This window comes from Hyaena hyaena, unplaced genomic scaffold, assembly GCF_003009895.1.
Source record: "Hyaena hyaena isolate Hyena2069 unplaced genomic scaffold, ASM300989v1 scaffold_1410, whole genome shotgun sequence".
NCBI classification, from domain to species: Eukaryota; Metazoa; Chordata; class Mammalia; order Carnivora; family Hyaenidae; genus Hyaena; species Hyaena hyaena.
The window spans coordinates 117179-137460 of NW_024082044.1; the positions used below are offsets into that span (position 1 = coordinate 117179).

A 20282-nucleotide genomic window follows, 5' to 3' on the forward strand; every position below is an offset into this window, starting at 1 on the left:
TGGGATAACTGACAAATTTAGATTCAGAGCATTTCAGTAACTCCAAGGGATATATAAATATCTCACCAAATCCACTTACATGGTATTCTGGATTTGGTCAGGGGTCTCACTGTAGTAATTTGCAGGTGTGACCGATATTAACTTATAAATTTCCCGTGACTGGTCCTTTGTTGATTTCAGGCCTCCCCCCCCACCCCCCCACCCCCCCTGCCATTTGGTAATGATTGCTCAGCAAGCATTTTTTACCTCCCTTCTCTGCAGGCCCTTTATTGCTTTGAGACGTGCCTCTCTCTCTCTCTCTCTTTGTGTGTGTGTGTCTGTGTGTGTGCATGTTTTTAATAGTAATACATGAGACAGTATTTCCCACTGGAGCATATTCATATGAGCTTGTAGAGCCATTTCTTACTTGGTGTATTTCTCTCTTCACTTGGTTGTGCTTTTTGTGAAGGAGACTTGGGCTCTTACTGGATAAGCAATGGCAAAACAATAAGGATGATGTCGAAATATACACATGCTCTAACAGTCTGTACAGTATTATGCTTGGCTGATAATTCTATAATATGATTGTTAGTAATCACCATTAAGATGGGGTTGAAGTCTAGCATACTAATTCTAACGTGTTGCCGTAATGGAGCAACATTACATTTGGTAATGTAATGATAGATTTACATATGGGTGAAAATGAATGGTTTTTAAAGTTCTTTTTCTTTTTCATGACTGAACATGAGATTTTCATTCCCTGACATTAGAACATGATCTTTCTATCATTTGTTCTTTTTTTTCTATCATTAAAATAGTATTCTATATTGTATAGAGTTGAATTTCTCACTGGTTAATTTTTGACATTTTTCAGAGATGTGAAAAAATGAGTTGTGCTATAAACATGTAAGATTATTTCAGACAGAACTGCCTGACTTGTGTTATTAGTAATTATTGACCTCAGCTAGCATCTCTCTGTTTAAATGGAAATTTTTAGGGTATTTCTTAGTTGCAGTTAGACTTAAGCCATTTTTAAAATTAATTTAGGGGCACCTGGGTGGCTCAGTCAGTTAAGTGTCCGACTTCGGCTGAGGTCATGATCTCACGGTTTGTGGGTTCAAGCCCCGCTTCGGGCTCTGTGCTGACAGCTTGCTCAGAGCCTGGGGCCTGTCTTCAGATTCTGTGTCTCCCTCTGTCTCTGACCCTCCCTTGCTCATGCTGTCTCTATCTCTCTTTCTCAAAAATAAATAAAATATTAAAAAAATAAAAAAATAAATTAAGTTACATTTATTTATAACCAGCTTTATTTTTTCACCTTTATTGAAGTATTATATTGACAAAAATTATATATATTTAGGTTGTACAATGTGATTTTTTAATGGTATGCAATGTGATAATTTAATATACATATACTTCATGAAATGATTGTTGCAAGCAAGCTAATTAACATGTCGATCACCTCACATAGTTACTTTCTTTTTTCTTTTTTTCAATTTGGGCCATTTTGGTGGCAAAATGAATTAGCAATAGGATGGTCCTGTACATAGGCATGTGTCTTTTTTGTTAATAATGAAGAAGAAAGGCATTTCTAACATTCAGTATTATTGATGAGCATTAAGATGGGCATAAAACCTATTTTAATGATATAAGCATTAAAATGAGGATGAAACTTTTAATAATAATAACAGTGGCCATTATATAGTAAATAGTTAATACTGAGGACTTATTATGTGACAGTCAGTGATCTAACTGTTTGATGTATGTATGAACTCAATCCGCCCAACAACTCTATGAGGTAGATTTTTATTATCCCAATTTAAAAATGAGAAACCAAAGAACAGAGAGGTTAATTAATTTGTCTGAGGTCACAAGGCCAGGAAGTCACAAAACCAAGATCGTAGAATCTCCAGATTCAGAGGGAAACACACACACACACACACACACACACACACGACACCCATGCCATAATTGCTTTCTTTTTGAAATATTGGGACATAATTACACTAAAATTATTCATTGTTAATCTGAAATTCAAATGTAAATAAATGTTCTGTGTCTATCAAACCTAAACCTGAGTTATCTAGAGTCAGAGCCCATGTTCTTAACCTTCATGCTAATTCTACCTAAAATCCGTGCTTAACTGATGAGTACTGAGTTTGCACATCTTAGGTCAATTCTTTCCTATATCTACTCATGCTTTCATTGTTCAAGAATGTTCTTCTTTCTAGAAGTAATACTTCCTATCTATAATAGTGAGAATATGTAAGTTAGCAAAAATGTACTTTTAATTTACTCTATGTTCAGCATTGCATCAAAGAGTAAGGAGACATGGTTTTGCCCCTAAAAGAGTTCACAACCCAGTAGATGAGATGGAATGTAAAAAGCTAATCCTATTACTGTACAATAGTAGCTTTGTTGGACTATGAGCTGCTCAATCTCTTAGGAAGTTTGGGGAAAGCATCTTAGAGTAGAGAACATTTGAATTGATCTTTGAAGGATGAATAAGAGTTCATCAGGGAAAGAAACTATTGGTGGGAATGAAACAACATGAGAAAAGGCAAAGTTATGTGGAAGTGCATGGTGGAATAACTTTTTAAAGGTAGGGTGCATGTGGTCTGCCTAATAGTGGATGACAATTGGGTAGTGGGGTATGGCCACAAGGACTTCAATGCTATATTCAGAAAACTTATCCTGGACAACTGGAAGCCACTGAAGATTTTAAAGTCAAGAAGTGACATGAACAGAGATGTGTTTTAAAAACATAACTCTAGTAGCAGTGAGACAGACTGGAGAGGAAAGGCTGAGTCATACATTTAGGAAGGACAGCTGTGGCATGGACATGCAGGTGGGTCCTGGGAGTGGGTGAGTTTGCTCAGGAGAGTATGAAGACAAAATGAGACAAGGTCTCAGGTCCTGGGGACACTTACACTTAGTTTGGGGTTAGGATGAGAGAAGACAGAAAAAGAGAATGAGAAGAGCAGTCACAGAGCAAGGAGAAGCAAGAAATGGCAACGTTCTGAAAACCATGGCATGAGATCATATGGGGGAACAATGGGTTCCTCAATTGGGTTAAATCGTATGTCCAAAAAGACGATGCCATTGGACTGCACAACTGGGACATTTTTATTTCCTTTAAAAAGCCTTCAGCTTTTATGAGCCATTTATGAAAGCAACATTGACCACCTCTGCTCTGTGGTGGTTTGGATGTGGTGTTTGCCACAGAACTTAATTCAAATACTCTGAGTTGCCTTCAAGCTGATATTCTCTAAGAGTCCATTTTATTTACATGACACTCCAGCTTCCAAAATTCTGAATTATTGTGCATAAAACAAGAAAAAAATTTATATGAGAAATATTATGGTCCAATACCAATGCAGAATACTTCAAGGTATAAGGACTTTAGCTATTTCTCAGCGACATCAGAGGAGATGCACTCCACAGTGTTGATGGAATTCACTTGGCTAATCTATTTTGATGGATCTTCCAGATCCTCTCTTTGTTCTCCTCCAGGCCCAGGAAGATGACCTGCAAGTACTGCCATAAGGAGATCTCCTTGCCTTCTGGCTTCTTGGTTGGGTTTGCCCAATGAGGGGAACAAACAGGATGTCAGAGAGAGGGAGGATTGGGGAGTCCTGCTTCCTCCCTGCTGGGCCACTATTGGTTGGGGGCTTCCCTCTCTTGAAAGGCATAGCTCTGAAGTCAGGCATGGACCTTCCCAGAGCTCTTCTCCCTGGGTTCTGACAACCTCCTGCCTTATCCTTGCCTTGTTAGGCCCTGGGTGGTAACCTCTTCCTTCTCAAACTACTCCCCCCATGTTATTGGCTCCAGTGTATGGTTCCATCCCTTACTGTTTTTCCTAAACCTTAAGCTTGCCCACATCCTTGTCAACAGTATCCTAATGGCCCTTATGAACATGACATCAACTTCCTGCTGGGACCTGGCTAATACAAGTATGGGCCCTTTTTTCGGATGGGGTAGGGCATGGTGAGAGATGCTAACTCATAAGATCTGAGGAAGGAAGCTGCACACTTCCTGATAGAGATGGTGTTTCTTTAGGCCATTCGTGTTGAATATTGATTTGTTTTTTTCTTTTGGGAGAAGACAGCAGGTTGTCATAAATCACCAGAGGACCTCTGCTGGATTTATATATTATACCATAAAGATGAACAGCTATACACCTGTGTGTAAGTCCTTGAATGTTCCTAGGGTCTGCAAGAGGATGTAGCCTAGCCTGGTACTAGGCAGATTAACCACATGCTTAATCCAGAGCTGCCTGAGTCTTGGTTAGACTACATTAGCTTGTAAAGTTTATTTTGTCAAAGGGGAAATAAAATTGGAGAAAAAAATGAAAAGCAAATGGAAGGCAGATCAGGAATGTATATTTCAAGGTATTACACACCTGGAAAGGAAAACAAATAGCATAAGTATGGAAGGAAAAGATCTGGACTTATGTTATCAATAAAATAAAAGCACTATATGAAACTAGGCAGCTGTTCATTTCATCACATGATATTAGTATATACAGATGGATTACATAATGTAGGGAAAAACTACATGTGAAAAAATATCAAACTGTTCCATCCTATATAAATGTCTTTTAATTTGCTTTTTATTTTTGAAAGACAGAGACAGAGCATGAGTGGGACAGAGAGAGAAGGAGACAGAATCTGAAGTGGGCTCCACTCTCTGAGCTGTCAGCATAAAGCCCAATGCAGGGCTCGAACTCACGAATCATGAGATCATAACCTGAGCGGAAGTCAGACACTTAACTGACTGGGCCATTGAGATGCCCCTGTGCCATCCTATATAAATACAGGTTTTTACAATAGTAATCCTACTTTTCAGAGTTATATCATTATTAGGATACTCTGTCTCTTGCCCTACTTTACGACTTTAATTCTTTTAAGGAAAAATGTGAGGGACATTTTTTGATCAGGATGGTTTAAATTTAATCTTATTTGTTGCAAAGACTTTCTGATCTCTTGAGTTACCTTACAATCTTGTGCTTTTGTGAGTTTGGAACGTACCACAGGAGAACATGCTTTAGCTCTTGAAAGGAACTCTGAAGTATATTCTAAACATCACTTTTTGATGATGATAATGATCTGGATGAGAGCAGCTGAAAATACTGTGAATAGAATAAACAACAGAGGTCTGACCTAGGTAGAAAGGGTCATGTAAAAATGATCCCACTGGCATCTTAAATGCATGTAGGCCTCAAGGCACATCCACTCCTATACATGTTCTAGTGGACTGTCATTCCACCTTGCATGGCGGAAGAGGAAGTAGAAACTCTTTGAGTCTGAGTCCCAGAGCCAGAATGCACAAAACTGGGACTGGAAGTTTAGGCTTCCTAACTTTCACTTTCATGATAGGTTATCCCACGTCTCACTCTGGAATTCTACAACTCCAGTGGGAACATTTGCAGGCGTGTGGGAGGAGAAAAAAGCCAAAGAGCCTGGGGTGCTCTGTGGTCAGTCTCTTAAAATTTTGTTTCTTGCTGCTAGTGAGAAAGAGTTAACTTGGCAACAAAGCTGCCATAAGGTTATACTCATCCGAGAACCATGTAATTGGAATCCAACCTAGTGTTATAATTAGCAGATACAGCAGGATCCTTATCTGAGGGGCAGGATAGATGTTGAATTCAGAGCAGAGGATAAATGTTGAATTCAGAGAATGAAGGCTGACTTACACCTCCTGCCCCTCTCTCTTCACCTTGTTGTCTTGGTCATTTTTGCCATCAATTCAGCCATATTTTGTTTGATAAAGTGACTCTTCCTACTCTAAAATTCTTCAAATGGTCAAACCTTTATTTTGACTTTTCTTTGGGAAAGATTCATAAACAAATGACTCCAGGACCCAAATGAATACTGTGCTCAATTGTAAAATTTAATGTAGTGAAACTAACAATTATAGCAGCACTGCCATCTAACTCAAGTTAATCAGTAGTGTCCTAGTTGCATTTGTACTTGAGAATCATGGCGGTGGCAAATTTACTGCTGTGAACTTGCTCTATGAAGAATTAATAACGATGGCATATTGTCCTATTGATGCGGCTCTGGTTGCCCAGCTGGAGTAGGGAAGGATGGTCTGGTGCACTTTTTATGGCTCATGCAAATCAGTAGATGGTTGTGGGAAGAAAGTTCTCTTCTTGATCTATGGCAGGAGATAGCTAGTCTGCAAGAGTTCATTTCAGACTGTAATTAGTTTATTCATTAAGGTTGGGGAATTCAATGACACAGCTGCATGAGGTACCATTGAAAGCTACCTGAACATATGGCAGAAGGATAATGCAAATTTAGTCCCTGAAAGGAAAAGGCAAAATGGTACAGCTTTGTGCTTTTATTTTATATCCCGCAGTGATTCTTTGAAAGAGGATGGTTAGTTGATTACACCCCAAATCTCCTAATATACATTGATTTTAGATGGGGGGCTATTTATTTTCCTGGAATGTTATACATAGTATATATACGTGTGTAACACATCCCCTGACACAACCCTAGACATCTAGATATATACATAGAAGACTGGATGCCATTCTTTGCTCCCTAGCAAGAGAGACTAACACCTATACCTGTTAATAATGTTTCTATCTCCCGTTATGTATTTAGAGTTAATTATCAATATAACAACATTTTAAGTTTGATTAGAGATGCATATGCACAAGTAAAATAAGACTATTGGTGATGTCCGACTTCTGTTAAGACTTATGGGTATTCACACATAAATGTAAAATTCACCCTTGCTGATGAAATGCAAGCACTTGGATAGAACAGATTCTCTTAAGTCTTTTTTTGTTTTTGTTTGTTTTTGTTTTTGTACCATAAAGACTAATCTGACTTCAGACATACCCAGGGTTATAAGGTTAAAATCCATACAACACTTGACTTACAGAAGCCAAGGCCTGTAATTCAAGTAGGTTATAGAAAGAATCAAATTTGCATTGTGGAAGGAAGCACAGTAGGCTGAAAAAAATTGACTGGAGCAAAGCAAAACTTGATTTGAACCATTACACCAAACCGTTCTTACTTACATTTCTCTTACATTCTTCGTATGTCACAATAAACATTCTAAATGAAAATGTAACTGAAGTCAAAGCATTCAACCAGGGAAACAAACAGGTGTGGAATTGTGACAGAATCCTTCAAACCCTCGTTCCTGGCAACTGATTTACTCCATAATTAGTGCCAAGAGCTATTTACTGATGACATCATGTGCTCATAACACTAAGGTTTTTTCTTATGACTCTCAATACAAATTGATGGATAACACAGATGAAACAAAATTCTTCTGCTAAAACTTGGACATTGAATTAGGAAGGAATGCACAAGAATGTGTAGTAAGTTGATGCTAGTGATTGTGTCATGGGCATCTGATTGATTAGAAGGAAGCTTTATATCCTATTTAGTAGTTTTCTGTATTGTATATAGTTTGAGTGTGTGTGTGTGTGTGTGTGTGTGTGTGTGTGTGTGTTGCTTTCATAATGGTTCAGTCTTTCATTTTCAGGAATGTAAATTCACTTCTGTGGAGAACCTAATGTCTGTGGTTTGTGGCTCTGAACAAGAGGTGATTGAGAGAGGCAGATGGTGGTAGGTAAGCAGGTAGAAAGGGGACAGCCACAGCTGTAAGTGGTAGCTCAGGGAGATGTTAGAGACCAGAGTGTGGTTGGGATCTGAAACTCATGCGTGGCAGAGCAAATCCAGCAGCAAATTCAGCCAAGGGATGGGGGCAAACTAATCGAACATATGAAGTTTCAAGTGATGGTAAAATTGAGGCATTGGGCACATAGCGTGATCCAGGATCTAGAGTGATGGTGGTCCATGAGAGCTGAAATGAAATGAATCAGGAGTTGGATGGTCTAGTGCTGGAATCAGGAGACCCTCTTACATAAGGCAGCTTTCCACCTCATCCCCCCAAGCTTTCTTTTTTTATTAAAAAAATTTTTTTAAACATTTGTTCATTTTTTTGAGACAGAGAGAGACAGAGCATGAGCCGGGGAGGGGCAGAGAGAGGGAGACACAGAATCCGAAGCAGGTGAGTTGTCAGCACAGAGCCTGATGCAAGGCTCAAACCCACAACCATGAGATCATGACCTGAGCTGAAGTCGGCCACTTAACCAACTGAGCCACCCTGGCGCCCCCTCCCGCCAAGCTTTCATATCTTTAGGTAAAATAATGCCCATAACAGAAACCTACTCAAATATACTTAAGAAGAAGTGGTGGAAACACCTGGGTGGCTCAGGGAGTACAGATCTGACTCTCTTTGCATTAATAGTCCCTGTTGTTAACCTCAGGAGAGGAGAAGCAGCAGAATTTTGTACCTCCTGGATCACACTAATTTACCTGGCTTGTGTTGTGCGTTTAGAGTCTAGACTGTTCTGTCTCATTGGGGGATGGTGAAAGCTATTCCTTTCTAGAAAATGTATTTGCGAAGGGGTATCTATTGACTGATTCCTAGTTACTCAACCGTCTACTGATGTTTTGTGTATGAAGAAGAATTAAGTTACGATTTCTCCCTTTGGGAATTTTACAGCCCTTTTGAGGGGCCCAGACATATAATCATTCACTCATTTTTACACTCCCTCCCTCACTATGCTAGATGCCACATCTATGACAATAAATGAGGTAGAAACATCCTTGCCTTCATGGAGATTATAATTGAATGAATTACTTAAGCGATGCAAAACTTCTAATTTACTTGCTTGCCCCAAATGCCCTACTTTCTTGCTTAAGTTGCTTTTTGTTTTGCAAATGCAGAATAGAATAAAATTAAACAAGACCTAGTACTATTAAAGCTTTGTTAATTTTCCAAGATGGTTTGAGCACGTTTACTAGTGTCTGGCGAAGAATTGTGATAATTAAAATTCAGCTATACTAATTAAAACAAGTGAACAAAGTCTGTTTAATGTCTTTTTCTCACAATTTTTAATTTCCTCTTTGCTTACTCCTGACTTTGCAGAATTCTGTAATCCTCACTGGAGTTTGCCCGTCATTAGGGAAATTTATGAAGTTATATAGTTCAGCAGACCTGAAGGAATTATATAACAGTAATATCTGAATAAATTTAGGTTCCTTTGGGTCAATTCCTTTAAATCAATGAGTTTAAGCTGATAGGTTTTCCGAGTCAACCCTTCAGAAGAAATTGGGGCCAACGTTTATTATTTTAATATGCTAAGGTTAGAACTGAGCTCCCATGGGGTTCCCCAAATTTCCTCAGGAATTAAAAGCTGTATTTATGACATGAAATCAGCTACATCAAAACTACATAGAAGATAGATAGGAAGAAAGAAATCATACAAACTACTAATAGAGAGTGTCCCTGGGTGATGAGATCATGAGGTTTTTGTTTATTTAGTTTTTTACATCTTTTCTATATTTCTGTATCTCAGTTTAGCCTATGGGATATTTTGGAAAGTGCAATGATAGCAAGTGCTAACTATTTTCATGGATTGAGATTTCTGCCATATGTAGCACTTTTCCTTCAAACCCAGGTCTCAACTTCCTTTCATATAAGTTGAGATGGAGGCATCCTTTGACTTATTTTGTTTAGAAATTGTTTTATTTATTTCTTTAGAGCACTAACTTGTCAGGCCCTACAGAGTTAGTTTGATTCAGTGGAGAGCTCAGTTTCATCTCCTTAATTTAGTCCAGCTTTGAAAAATATAGTGGTGATGCTGGAGTCCAGCTCCAGCTGGGTCCAGGGGTCCCTGAAGGATGGACGGTGTCAGCAAGGGAGGGATGAGAGAGGTGCAAGATTCTTTCTGGTCACCAGCCAGGCCTCTCCACACTGTCTGAGACTCTATTTTATGATTTAATGTTTTGGGGACGGCACAGGAGTGGCATTCTGATGATAAATCCCTTGATCAGTAAAGATTCTCCAGAACATTGATATGCAAAAGGTATGGGGAACAGCCCAGAGGTGTCATTAGCATAGTAAACGCAAAAGTTAGTTCTTTGTGAGCAGGGGTCAACAGCCCGCTCATCGCTTAATGGAAGGTATTAAGAAAAACAGGTCTTTCAGGAACAGCAATGTTGCTCTCATAATCACAAAAGAAGAAGTTCCTACAGTAAGTTCCTTCATCAAGTGCAATCACCATATCAAGGCCAGAATAAGTCACTCCTAATGCCAATTAACAAGGTGACTTGGGGGTCAATAGTCAAGCAGAAACAATTGGGTGGGGATGAATATCAGTCGCCATCTGACGGTAAGAGTCTGTGCAACTTACTTTAACCTCACAAGGAGTTCTTTCTCAACCTATGAGTTCAGAGACAGCTGCCAACATGGTGCCTTGTGATTTAGTGTAATATTGATGATGATACTAATAACAACAATAAATAAAATCTTTACAAAGTGTTAAATCATAGACATGGGGGAGTTTTGAGAGACATCAGATTTCCACCTGTCAGTATACCCTTCAGCCCCACTCCCCACTCCAGAAATAGGGGAAACTTGGTAAGTTGTTTCAAGTGAAACGAGAGAGAGAGTTTGGGCCTGGCTTCATGAGAGCAGGATAAAGGTTCAAGCTATAAGGTGTGTACCTGAGAAGGGGGTGGGCTTCAGAATCTAAGAGCTAGTTTCAGTTTCTACCTCCCTCACTGAATAGCCATGTGACCTTTGACAAATTATTTAACCTTTCTGAGCTTCCTAACCTGTGAAATATGGAAGGCGATGTCTACCTTTCAAGGTTCCTTTGTGCAGGAATGTGGATAAAACATTTACCATTGTGCTTGGCACACGTAGGTATTTTTGGAACAGAAGAAAGATGCCTATAGGTGGAAAAGTCTTCAGATAGCTTAATATCCCTGACTACCTAACTTGACAAAATCATTCTTTCTCGAGAATGATTGTCAACTCTGACAGGAAGTTATGAATTTTGGTAATACAGGAAATATTACAAGGCACTATTGGATTTAGAATCTTGTTAATGACACTGAATGGTTCTGCAAGCAAGGAATGATTACCATTGCTCACACACCAATTAACTTCACCCCTCATTAGTAATGTGTGCCTGCAGACATTATTTCTTTTGCTCTATCTTATCTCACTAGGATGCCATCCAAGAGAACACTTAAATAAAAATCCAGTTGTCATGTGTTGCTGTTAGCTGAGCAAGTGTAAACACCATTAAAGTTCAATGTATTACACTAACCTCAGCTGAATGAGCAACAAGAAGGTCAAGAAGAACTCCATATAAGCTGAGGAACAGCCAATTTTAAATGACAAAAGGGAACCTTCTAAACTTAGACCTGGGTTTAATTAGGGGTGTTGGGCATCCTTACCTGAAATCACAAGAGGAAAACCATTTAAAGTTACTCCTTCATTTGGGCCCCTTTATGACTTGTGATTATTCTTCCTGTTCAAGATGACAACTGAGAATATTTTAACTCCTTTTTTTTCTCCTCCTTTTTCATTCTCATCAAGAATTATTTACGGAGCATCGATTATGACCAAAACATTGAGCTAGATTTTGAGAGAGTCAAACGTATAAGACAGAATTGCTGCTCTCCGTATCTGTGCAGGCAGCTTAGCCACAAATAGAGGGGACAGAATAGCCACAGGAGAAGGTAGTTTTTGATGAGGAATGGCAGATGAGTTTCTATAAAAAATATTCTGTGTTGACAGGTTAGTAAAAATCGAGATTGAGCCTTTAGCTCCCTCCATCTCTAATAGGTGACAACACTTAATTTACCTTCAATTTTCGCAGACCACAGCTGGCACTGTCTTGATCTACCTTTTCTACAGGCAGTAACATCCCAACGTGTCACCTGGAACTTTAGAGCCATGCTCCATTAACACTAATGAGTGACTTACGGTTAAATCCTCATGGATCATGCTGAACATCTCTCCCTGAAGATATTGGTTCACATTTCATTCTGGTGGGCATCACACCAGCCGTCCCTGAAATTGCTGGCATCATTTAACCTGTAAGGGTGTCCAACAAACCTATGATTTACGGTTTGGAAAATGTTCAGCTTAGTCTAAGCTTTTCCTGAACATTTCCCAGTTTCTTGGTTACGGTTTCATGTTTTGGTCAAATACAATTATAAATGTCCAGGCCCTTCTTGTTTCCTGTACAACTTGGGTCAAGATACTTTATATGTGGAATAATATGACTTTAAAATGACTGTTCTAACAAGAATAGAATCATATAAATGTGCTTCTGAAAGCTAGAGGTTTAAGTTAAACATCCATGACAATTGTGTTGCCAGACTGTATATTTTTGTCATTATAATGATTTGTAAAATAACCATCAGATTCACAGGCATGTGGGTGAGCAATTCGTAAAATACCTTCAGGGAAAACCCAAGGGAACAAAAAAAATATCAGATTTCTATTTCCTACATAATTAATTCTGAATAGTGTTTATATTAATTATATCTATCTTGACTGTAAATGTGATGTTAGGAAACATTATCGAGATGTGTAAGTCAAGGTTAATAAGATGTTCTGTTATATGGCTTACCCATGAGCCACAGCTTGAGGGCTCACCCTTCCATCACTGATGAGTCTTCTCAGGATTAGCCTCTAACGCTGTAAGATTCTAAACCTTTGAACTTCTGGGGAGGGGGTGGGCAGATTCTTTGTGCTTGTGTGTTTGGCCTTTTGTTTGGGGAACTGGTCCTCACCAGCATTTCCTTTTTTTTTTTTTTTTTTTAATTTTTTTTTTTTAATGTTTTATTTATTTCTAGGAGAGAGAGAGAGACAGCGTGAGCAGGGGAGGGTCAGAGAGAGAGGGNTTATTTCTAGGAGAGAGAGAGAGACAGCGTGAGCAGGGGAGGGTCAGAGAGAGAGGGAGTCACAGACTCTGAAACAGGCTCCAGGCTCTAAGCTGACAGTCAGCACAGACCCCGACGCAGGGCTCGAACCCACGAACCGCGAGATCATGACCCAAGCGAAAGTCGGGCGCTTAACCGACTAAGCCACCCAGGCGCCCCACTCACCAGCATTTCCTAACAAATCCCATTCCTGTTGTAGTCTGGCTGTTAGATTGGGAGCCATTAATAATTGACAATTTGTAGCTGTCATAACGATGTGGGGCATTTTCCAGATGGCTTTTCCCTTTCTCTTGAGAGGGACTAAAACTTCTGTTTATTCTCTTTGATGGGGTTTTAATCAAACAGACATTGGTCTTGGCCCTTGACCCTCAGAGGGACAGGACCAGGCTGTCTCACCTCTGGTTTGGGGACAGGCTTACATGCTTGTCAGAGGTCTGGCTTTCTGATAAAGGGACAACTTCCGGAGGGTGGGAGTAGGGCATATTAGAATGGAGGTGGTAGAAGTATTGGGGTGTTGTGATTATAAAGTTGAAAAGAAAAAAAAGGAAAGAAACTCCCATTTGATTTTTTAAAAATAACGAAACTGGTTGTTGAGGGAACAAAAAGTAGGAAGATGAGAATATCATGCTTCCTTGCCACTCACAGGCAAGACAGTGAAGACAAAATTTTTTTTGAATGTTTATTTATCTTGTATGTGCCTGAGCAGAGAAGGGGAAGAGAGAGAGGGAGAGAGAGAATCCCAGGCAGGCTCCTTGCTGCTGACACAGAGCCCGACATGGGGCTCAATCCCAGGAACTCCAAGACAAGTTTAAATTCAGAACAAAACTGGTAGTTTCTGCTATTAAGTTTTATAGCAAGTAACCTTCTCAGCTCTTATTTTGTTATCCTTTTTGTCCAACCACAGCTCCCACCCAATCTTAAGAAAAAAAAAAGAAGGGGCACCTGGGTGGCTCAGTCAATTGAGCTTCTGACTCTTGCTTTCTGCTCAGGTCATGATACCATGGGTGTGGGATCGAGCCCTATGTGGGGCTCTAGACTGACAGCGTGGAGCCTAATTGGGATTCTCTTTCTCTCTTTCTGCCCTTCTCCCTAGCCCGTGCTTCCCCCCACCCCCCCATAAGAAAAAAAGAAAAAAAAAGGAATTTGCTGTCAAGTTTTATAGTTGATATTACTTGAGCAAGATTATGCTTCAGAGTGGGGATGGTGGTAGTTGGGAAATGTCTTTCCTGTAGAAATGATGAACGTTCCTTCTGCCTCATAGTTATTTGTGCTTTGGCTGCCCTTTGACCCTGATCCTATTCTCTGTGCCATCACTGAGGTCTCTGCTTAAACATAGCCTCCTTGCCTACTTTCCCTGACCTGGTCCATCTGAATAAGACACTCCCCTCCCAGCCCCAAGATAGCCTCTGCTTCCTTCTTCCTCGTGGCACTGGTCACCCCCTGGGTAACTGCTTATTGTCTGCCTCTCCCCCCCAGAAAGAAAGCTCCAAGAAGGCAGAGCCTATCTCTTATGGCTACACCCTACCTGGTAGAGATTCACCTTAGGCTCTACATGTACAACCTGAGCCTCTATAAAAATGCAGCTCTGCTTTCCTTGTGGCATTATCATAGATGCTGAATTCTGTACTGTATAGCTGTTCACATTATAACATTTTCTTTTTTAAAAGTTATTTATTTATTTATGAGAAAGAGAGAGTGCATGGGCAGGGGAGGGGGCAGAGAAATAGACAGAGAGTGTGAGAGAGAGAGAGAGAGAGAGAGAGAGAGAGAATCCCAAGCAGGCTCCAGGGCTCGAACTCATGAATTGTGAGGTCATGACCTGAGCCAAAATCAAGAGTTGGATGCTTAACCAACTGAGCCACTCAGGTGCCCCCACATTATAGCATTTCTGAAATCAGGATACATGTTTTAAAAAATATACACTTAATTAGATAGTGGTTACCACCCATCAAAGCTGCTACTAAATTAATGTACATCATACAATTAAATGTGCCTTAGAATCAAGGACACTGTTATAGACTGAATGCCCCCCCACCCCCTGTCACACCCCAGAGATGTCCGTGTCTTAATCCCTGAAACCTGTGCATATGTTACCTTACATGGCAAAAAGGACTTTGCAGGTATGATTCAGTGAAGGATTTTAAGATAGATTGCCCTGGATTATCCAAGGGAATCACAGGGATCCTTATGAGAGGAAGGCAGGAAGGTCAAAGTCAGAGAGGAAGATTTTACAATGAAAGCAGCAGTCGGAGTGCTTACAGGACCGCAAGTAGGAATGCAGACTCTAGAATCTGGAAAAGGCAAGGAAAAGGATTCTCCCCTGGAGCCTCCAGAGGGAACACAGCCCTGCCAACCATTCTAGACTTCCATCTCCAGAACAATAAGATAATAGATTTGTATTGTTTTAAGCCACTAAACTTGTGTTGACTTGCTCTAGCAGCCATTGGAAACCAGTACAGTCATGTTACTATAGGCAATAACATGTATTACATTCTGGACATTTTTAATGTCCAGCTTTGTAATCTGCTTAGGCATTGCTAACATATGTCATAGATTCTGTCTTTCTGGTAAGGCAATGTCATTGATATTTCAGGATCTAGACAGAGTGCAGTAGTTGAATCTTTTGATGCCATTTCACAGATATTGTCAGTGTTCCACCCATATCCCTTTGACTTACTCCACATGTCAGCTGCAGATAGTTCTTATATTAGAGTGCCAGTCATTTCAGTTTGCCAGGACTTAGGGGATTCCCAGGATGCAGGGCTTTCAGTGTGAAAACCAGGACATTCCTGGGCAAGTCGGATGGGTTTTCACTCAACCTGTATATGGGATGTCTACCTGCATGTGTTGAAGACATTCTCTAGCCATAGTCCCCCTCCTCATCTTCATACATGGTAGAAATTAACACTACAGAAGCGTCTCACAAACAACAAGTGGTGAGAATTGATGGATAGGTATCCAGCTTCCCTGCCTCTCTGTGGGAACATTCTGAGGCATATTTCATGCAATCACCCAGAGGGCTCCCTCCGGATTGAGCCTGAATTGCCTACGGTGCTCATTAGTGACCCTCTTACTGACTTGCCTTGCTACCTTATCTTCAGCCCTCACCGAGCTTCCTGGACTACTTGCCAAATAAACTTTTTATACCCAGTCCTTGCTTCAGGATCTCCTTTTGGGTGAGCTCAAACTGGGACATAACCCTAGGCTCAAATCATTTTATGTGATAAAGTCCCAAATCCCTTGCGTGGTCCCAAACATCTGGACTCTGTCTTCCCCTCTAGCTTCATCCCTGCAGCTCTTGCTCTTGCTCACCCATATCCAACCACATTAGCCCCAGTAATCAGAATATAATCTGTTCCAAATTCCTTCCTCACATAGCTCCTCCTGCTTGAATGCTCTGCTGAAGCGTTCATTCTTTAGGTCCTCACTCAAATATCCCTTCCTCATGGAAGTTTCCCTGGCCCTCCAGGCGATGAATGTTCCCTCTGACCCTCCTGCACTTTTCCCTCATGGCCCTTACTACAAAGAAAATGAGTTAATTATTTTATTGGAGGATGATGATTTGTTTATGTGCGTCTTGCAAAGGACTCAGGCACACTCAGATCATATTGTGAGAGTGTAAGCTAGGGCTTGTGGGAGGATCATGGGCAGAAGCGTCAGTGTCGTACCTGTGTCCCTGTCCTCTGGCCAGCTAGCTGCTGTGTGCCGGGCGAGACATAGCTGGACATATAGTGGTAAGTGCTGTAGGAGAAGGGCCCTCCTCTTTATTACTGTGCATATTTATAAAAGTAACTTGGAGGAGACAGGGGACGTCTAGTCAACATGTGACAAGGGGAAGCTTCCTGGACAGAGATATGACCTAATCACACCATAGCTTAGGTAGAACTATCAGCCCAACTTTTAAGTGGAAAGCCCTACCCATTAAAAAAAAAAAAAAAAAAAAAAAAGGCATCTGGGTGGCTCAGTCGGTTGAGCGTCTGACTTCGGCTCAGGTCATGATCTCACAGTTTGTGGGTTTGAGCCCTGCATCAGGCTCTGTACTGACAGTGCAGAGCCTGGAGCCTGCTTGGATTCTGAGTCTCCCTCTCCCTCTGCCCCTCCCCTGCTCGCTCTCTGTCTCTGTCTCTCAGAAATAAATAAATGTTAAAAAAATTTTAAAAAAGAAATTGAGTCCCTACTTTTAATATATTTATTGATAGGTTTATACATGCAGCACTGTCAAGCTAAATATCAAATAGAGAAGCTGAATTTCTTTTCTGAGATAATCATAAGCAAAACTAAAAATGAAATAAACATAGAGATAAATATTCAAAAATAGAAGTTGTAGGATTTCTTTGCATACCCTATAGGTCATTTTGTGTGGGCCCCGAGTGCACCTACCTCTCAGTGGAACTTACTGCTCTACTGCCGTGCTTTCCTGAGCAAACAGACTGATTGGGTAGGTCTGGGTGGGGCCTGGGATGCTGCATTTCTAACTAGCTCCCAGGTGATGTCAAATGGAATTGGTTTGTGAACCGTATTTGAGTAACCTGACTCTAAAGCATCCTGTCATCCAAATATTCATTAGCCACTGAGCTTTAGATGCTCAGGTTAAAAAAGGAATGTGACATAGTCTATTATTTTGGAATGATTTTCTTGTCTCATGCTTTGCTATTTCCAGGCAGAATCAGCAGCATGTGTGTGACCTTCACTGCATTGTTGAATGATTGCCCATCAGAAAACACAAAGAGTAAAGGACTTCTGGGCAAGGTAAAAGTTTGTTGACTTTATTTCTCCTGGCCTTTAAAATCTAATTATCTCTTCTTATTCCTGCAAAGACATGGCAAAACCGAGCCTAGCCCGTAAACGGGCTCTCTGCTGGGTGCTTTTCATGTGCCGTTTCAATTCATATGTGCCTTTAGTGGCAGAAGCCTGTCTGAATACAAAGACATTCACTAAGTGTGGATGTGTGTGTGTGTGTGAGAGGGGGAGAGAGAGAGAGAGAGAGAGAGAGACAGACAGACAGACAGACAGACTTGCCTTCTCTCCTGACCCTCTCGGCCAGACCTGTTGTGAAGAATAGGGCAAACCATTCAGGCTCCCCGTGTGTGCTCAGAGATGCAGTGAGGATTTCCCAGCTAGTGACAGAATCTGAGTAATTTGTAGGCGTTTGCATGCTGATTGTCTTGCCTTCTAGGCATGAGCTGTGTTGTATCAGGAGGGCAAGAGGGTTCCAATAGATTTAATATTCTTTGTATGAGCTTCAACCATCTGCCCGTCAGCTCTCAGTGTGAGCATAATATATGTTTCCAGAATAAAACACAAGGCTTGCTTTTTTCCCTCCCCGTCCCCCCTCCAGACATTTTTTAGTTTGGATCATTTGTGTTTTCCTTCTCTTTTAGGGTAAGTTACTAAGGTCACCCTCTCTACATCTATATTTACTTTACTTTTCTTTTGTTTTCTGATGCCTCTGGCATGTTTTAATAAATGGTTTCCCCTTTCCTGATCACCATGTACCCTTTACAGAACTGTATCCTTGAAATTAATAAGGATCTATGAAATCTTCTGATGCACCCATGAAGTGGCTGGGGTTAAACCGTATTCATTCCCAATGGGTGCAGATTAGATGACGTTTGCAAATTCTCCCCTGGCTAAATCTGAATGCTATTTTCCTGAAGATGAAACTTTAACCTTTTTCCTTCTTGGCAGGAAATCTTGTGACTGTTGATGGGCCTGTCCTAGTAGCTATAGCTCATTGTAGGACTAAAGTTATTTGGCTGTTGGGTGTCTTTGACCCAGAACCCCTGTGTCATTTAAGGTACTTGGCAAACAGGAATCTTAAACTCTGAAATGGATGAAAATAAGTTAATCCAATCAAAGCAAGTTCTTAACTTGAAATCTCACTTAAATTGGAGAAATGTAGCAGGAGATTTAGAACGCTTTTTAATTTATATTCAAGTTGGGTGGGAACCCTATCGGGACTCTCCTTGCTTTGCTCAGCAAGCAAATGTCAGGCAGGGGTGACTAACGGAAAGTGAACTTGGAATATTCTCTTGTGCAGGTTTCAGGACAGTGGGGTCAAAATTCTTCAGTTCTGCTCATTTTTATTTAGTCAGAAAAACGTGCATGTTTTGAGATGAGACACTGTATATTTAAAAACTGCTTCCTCTTTAAACTCATTTCACATTCAGCTTTCCCTACAGGGGGATGCTGAAGGAAGCCAGTCCCTTGCTGCTCTTCTAGTCTAATGATGATGGGATGTAGGGGAAGGCTGTGGGCTCTGGAGGACTGCCTGGGTGCCTGGCCAGGCTCCATCTCTTTCTAGCTCTGTGACCTTGGGAAGGTAACAAACATCTCTGCCGTATTTTCCTCATTTGTAAAGTAGGGACTATGATTGTGTTACCTGAAGGAGTTGGTAAAATGATCAAATATAATAATGTATAATAATATATGCAAAGTGCTTAGCACAATGCCTCTCCTATAGAACCATGTTGGTCATTGTTACAGTTATTACCACAGAAATGAAAGATGGAGAAAAATGGACGTGTGGATTCCACATCATGATTTGTGCTGCTTGGCTGTGGAAGGTGTCTGAAGCACACCTCTGCCCATGGAGAATTGAGAAGTTGGGGCTGAGAGGGGAACAAACAAGAAGATAGAAATAGGATTTCTTCAAAAAGCTTTGGTTTCAATTTGTGGCTGCTATAGAACTCATGGAAATGTGCAGTCGGATGGGAACCATCCCTTCCTTTCAGGTTGGCGCAGGATTAGTGTTCCCCTCTCCCCCCCACCTCCCAAACCCCAGGTGTTAAGATTTGGCCTGATTTTGAGTTGCTTTTGAACTGTATCAGTTGTGGGACTCACGGAGTCCTAGGGATGACCTTGTCCAGAGCTCTTTAATCTTGCTGAATGTCTAATGCAGAGCAGATCTGGGCCTCCGTGGAGAGTTAGAACCGACCCAGCCTTCAGTGGGATGGTGTGCTTCTGGCCAGAACCGACCGTCTGTCTATTCCCTCATCCCAGCTGTCTTTCATGTGCACTTTCACAGACATAGGCCACACTGGTTAAGATGGTGGACCAGTCCTGGGAGGGTGTGAAGCAATGAGATGCCAAAATAGCATTGACCTCAAGCGCCTTCTGAGGAATCTGGATCTCCAGCTTTCTAGTGGAACCTGTGGAGGGCCCTTTCCCATGAAAGATCCAGAGGGTCACAGGTTCCGCTCTATCCCTACAGCAGTTCTGCTCTTTAGCATCAGCTCCCTTTCTCTGCCCCATTGTTTGCGGGCTTTGTGGCCACCATGGCTCCTGGGTGGTGCCACGATCCTGGCCCTAATGTTCCTCCGCCTAGTGTTAGCTACAATCCTACTCACGGATGCCCATTGATGCACTTGGCACCCAGCCTCCATATTGGTGCCCCACTTCTTTCTGAAGTGAACTTTGGTTCTCTACCCTTGAGCCAAGTGGTTCCTAAGGGTATGGTGTAGCCTTGATGTACTGTGGGTTTTGCACTGTTAGGCAGTATCAGTCCTCTCGTCACAGGTGTTGTTT

General features: G+C 41.1%; 1 long non-coding RNA gene across 1 annotated transcript in view; it reads left to right on the forward strand.

Annotated features, from left to right (window-relative positions):
* The window catches only part of LOC120225447, a 72272-nt gene extending 54771 nt beyond the window's left edge, over positions 1–17501 (forward strand). The window contains exon 3 of the long non-coding RNA XR_005526811.1: positions 17416–17501. This is a non-coding gene — a long non-coding RNA (uncharacterized LOC120225447). The remainder of the gene's footprint in view (positions 1–17415) is intronic.
* The last annotated feature ends 2781 nt before the right edge of the window (positions 17502–20282 follow it).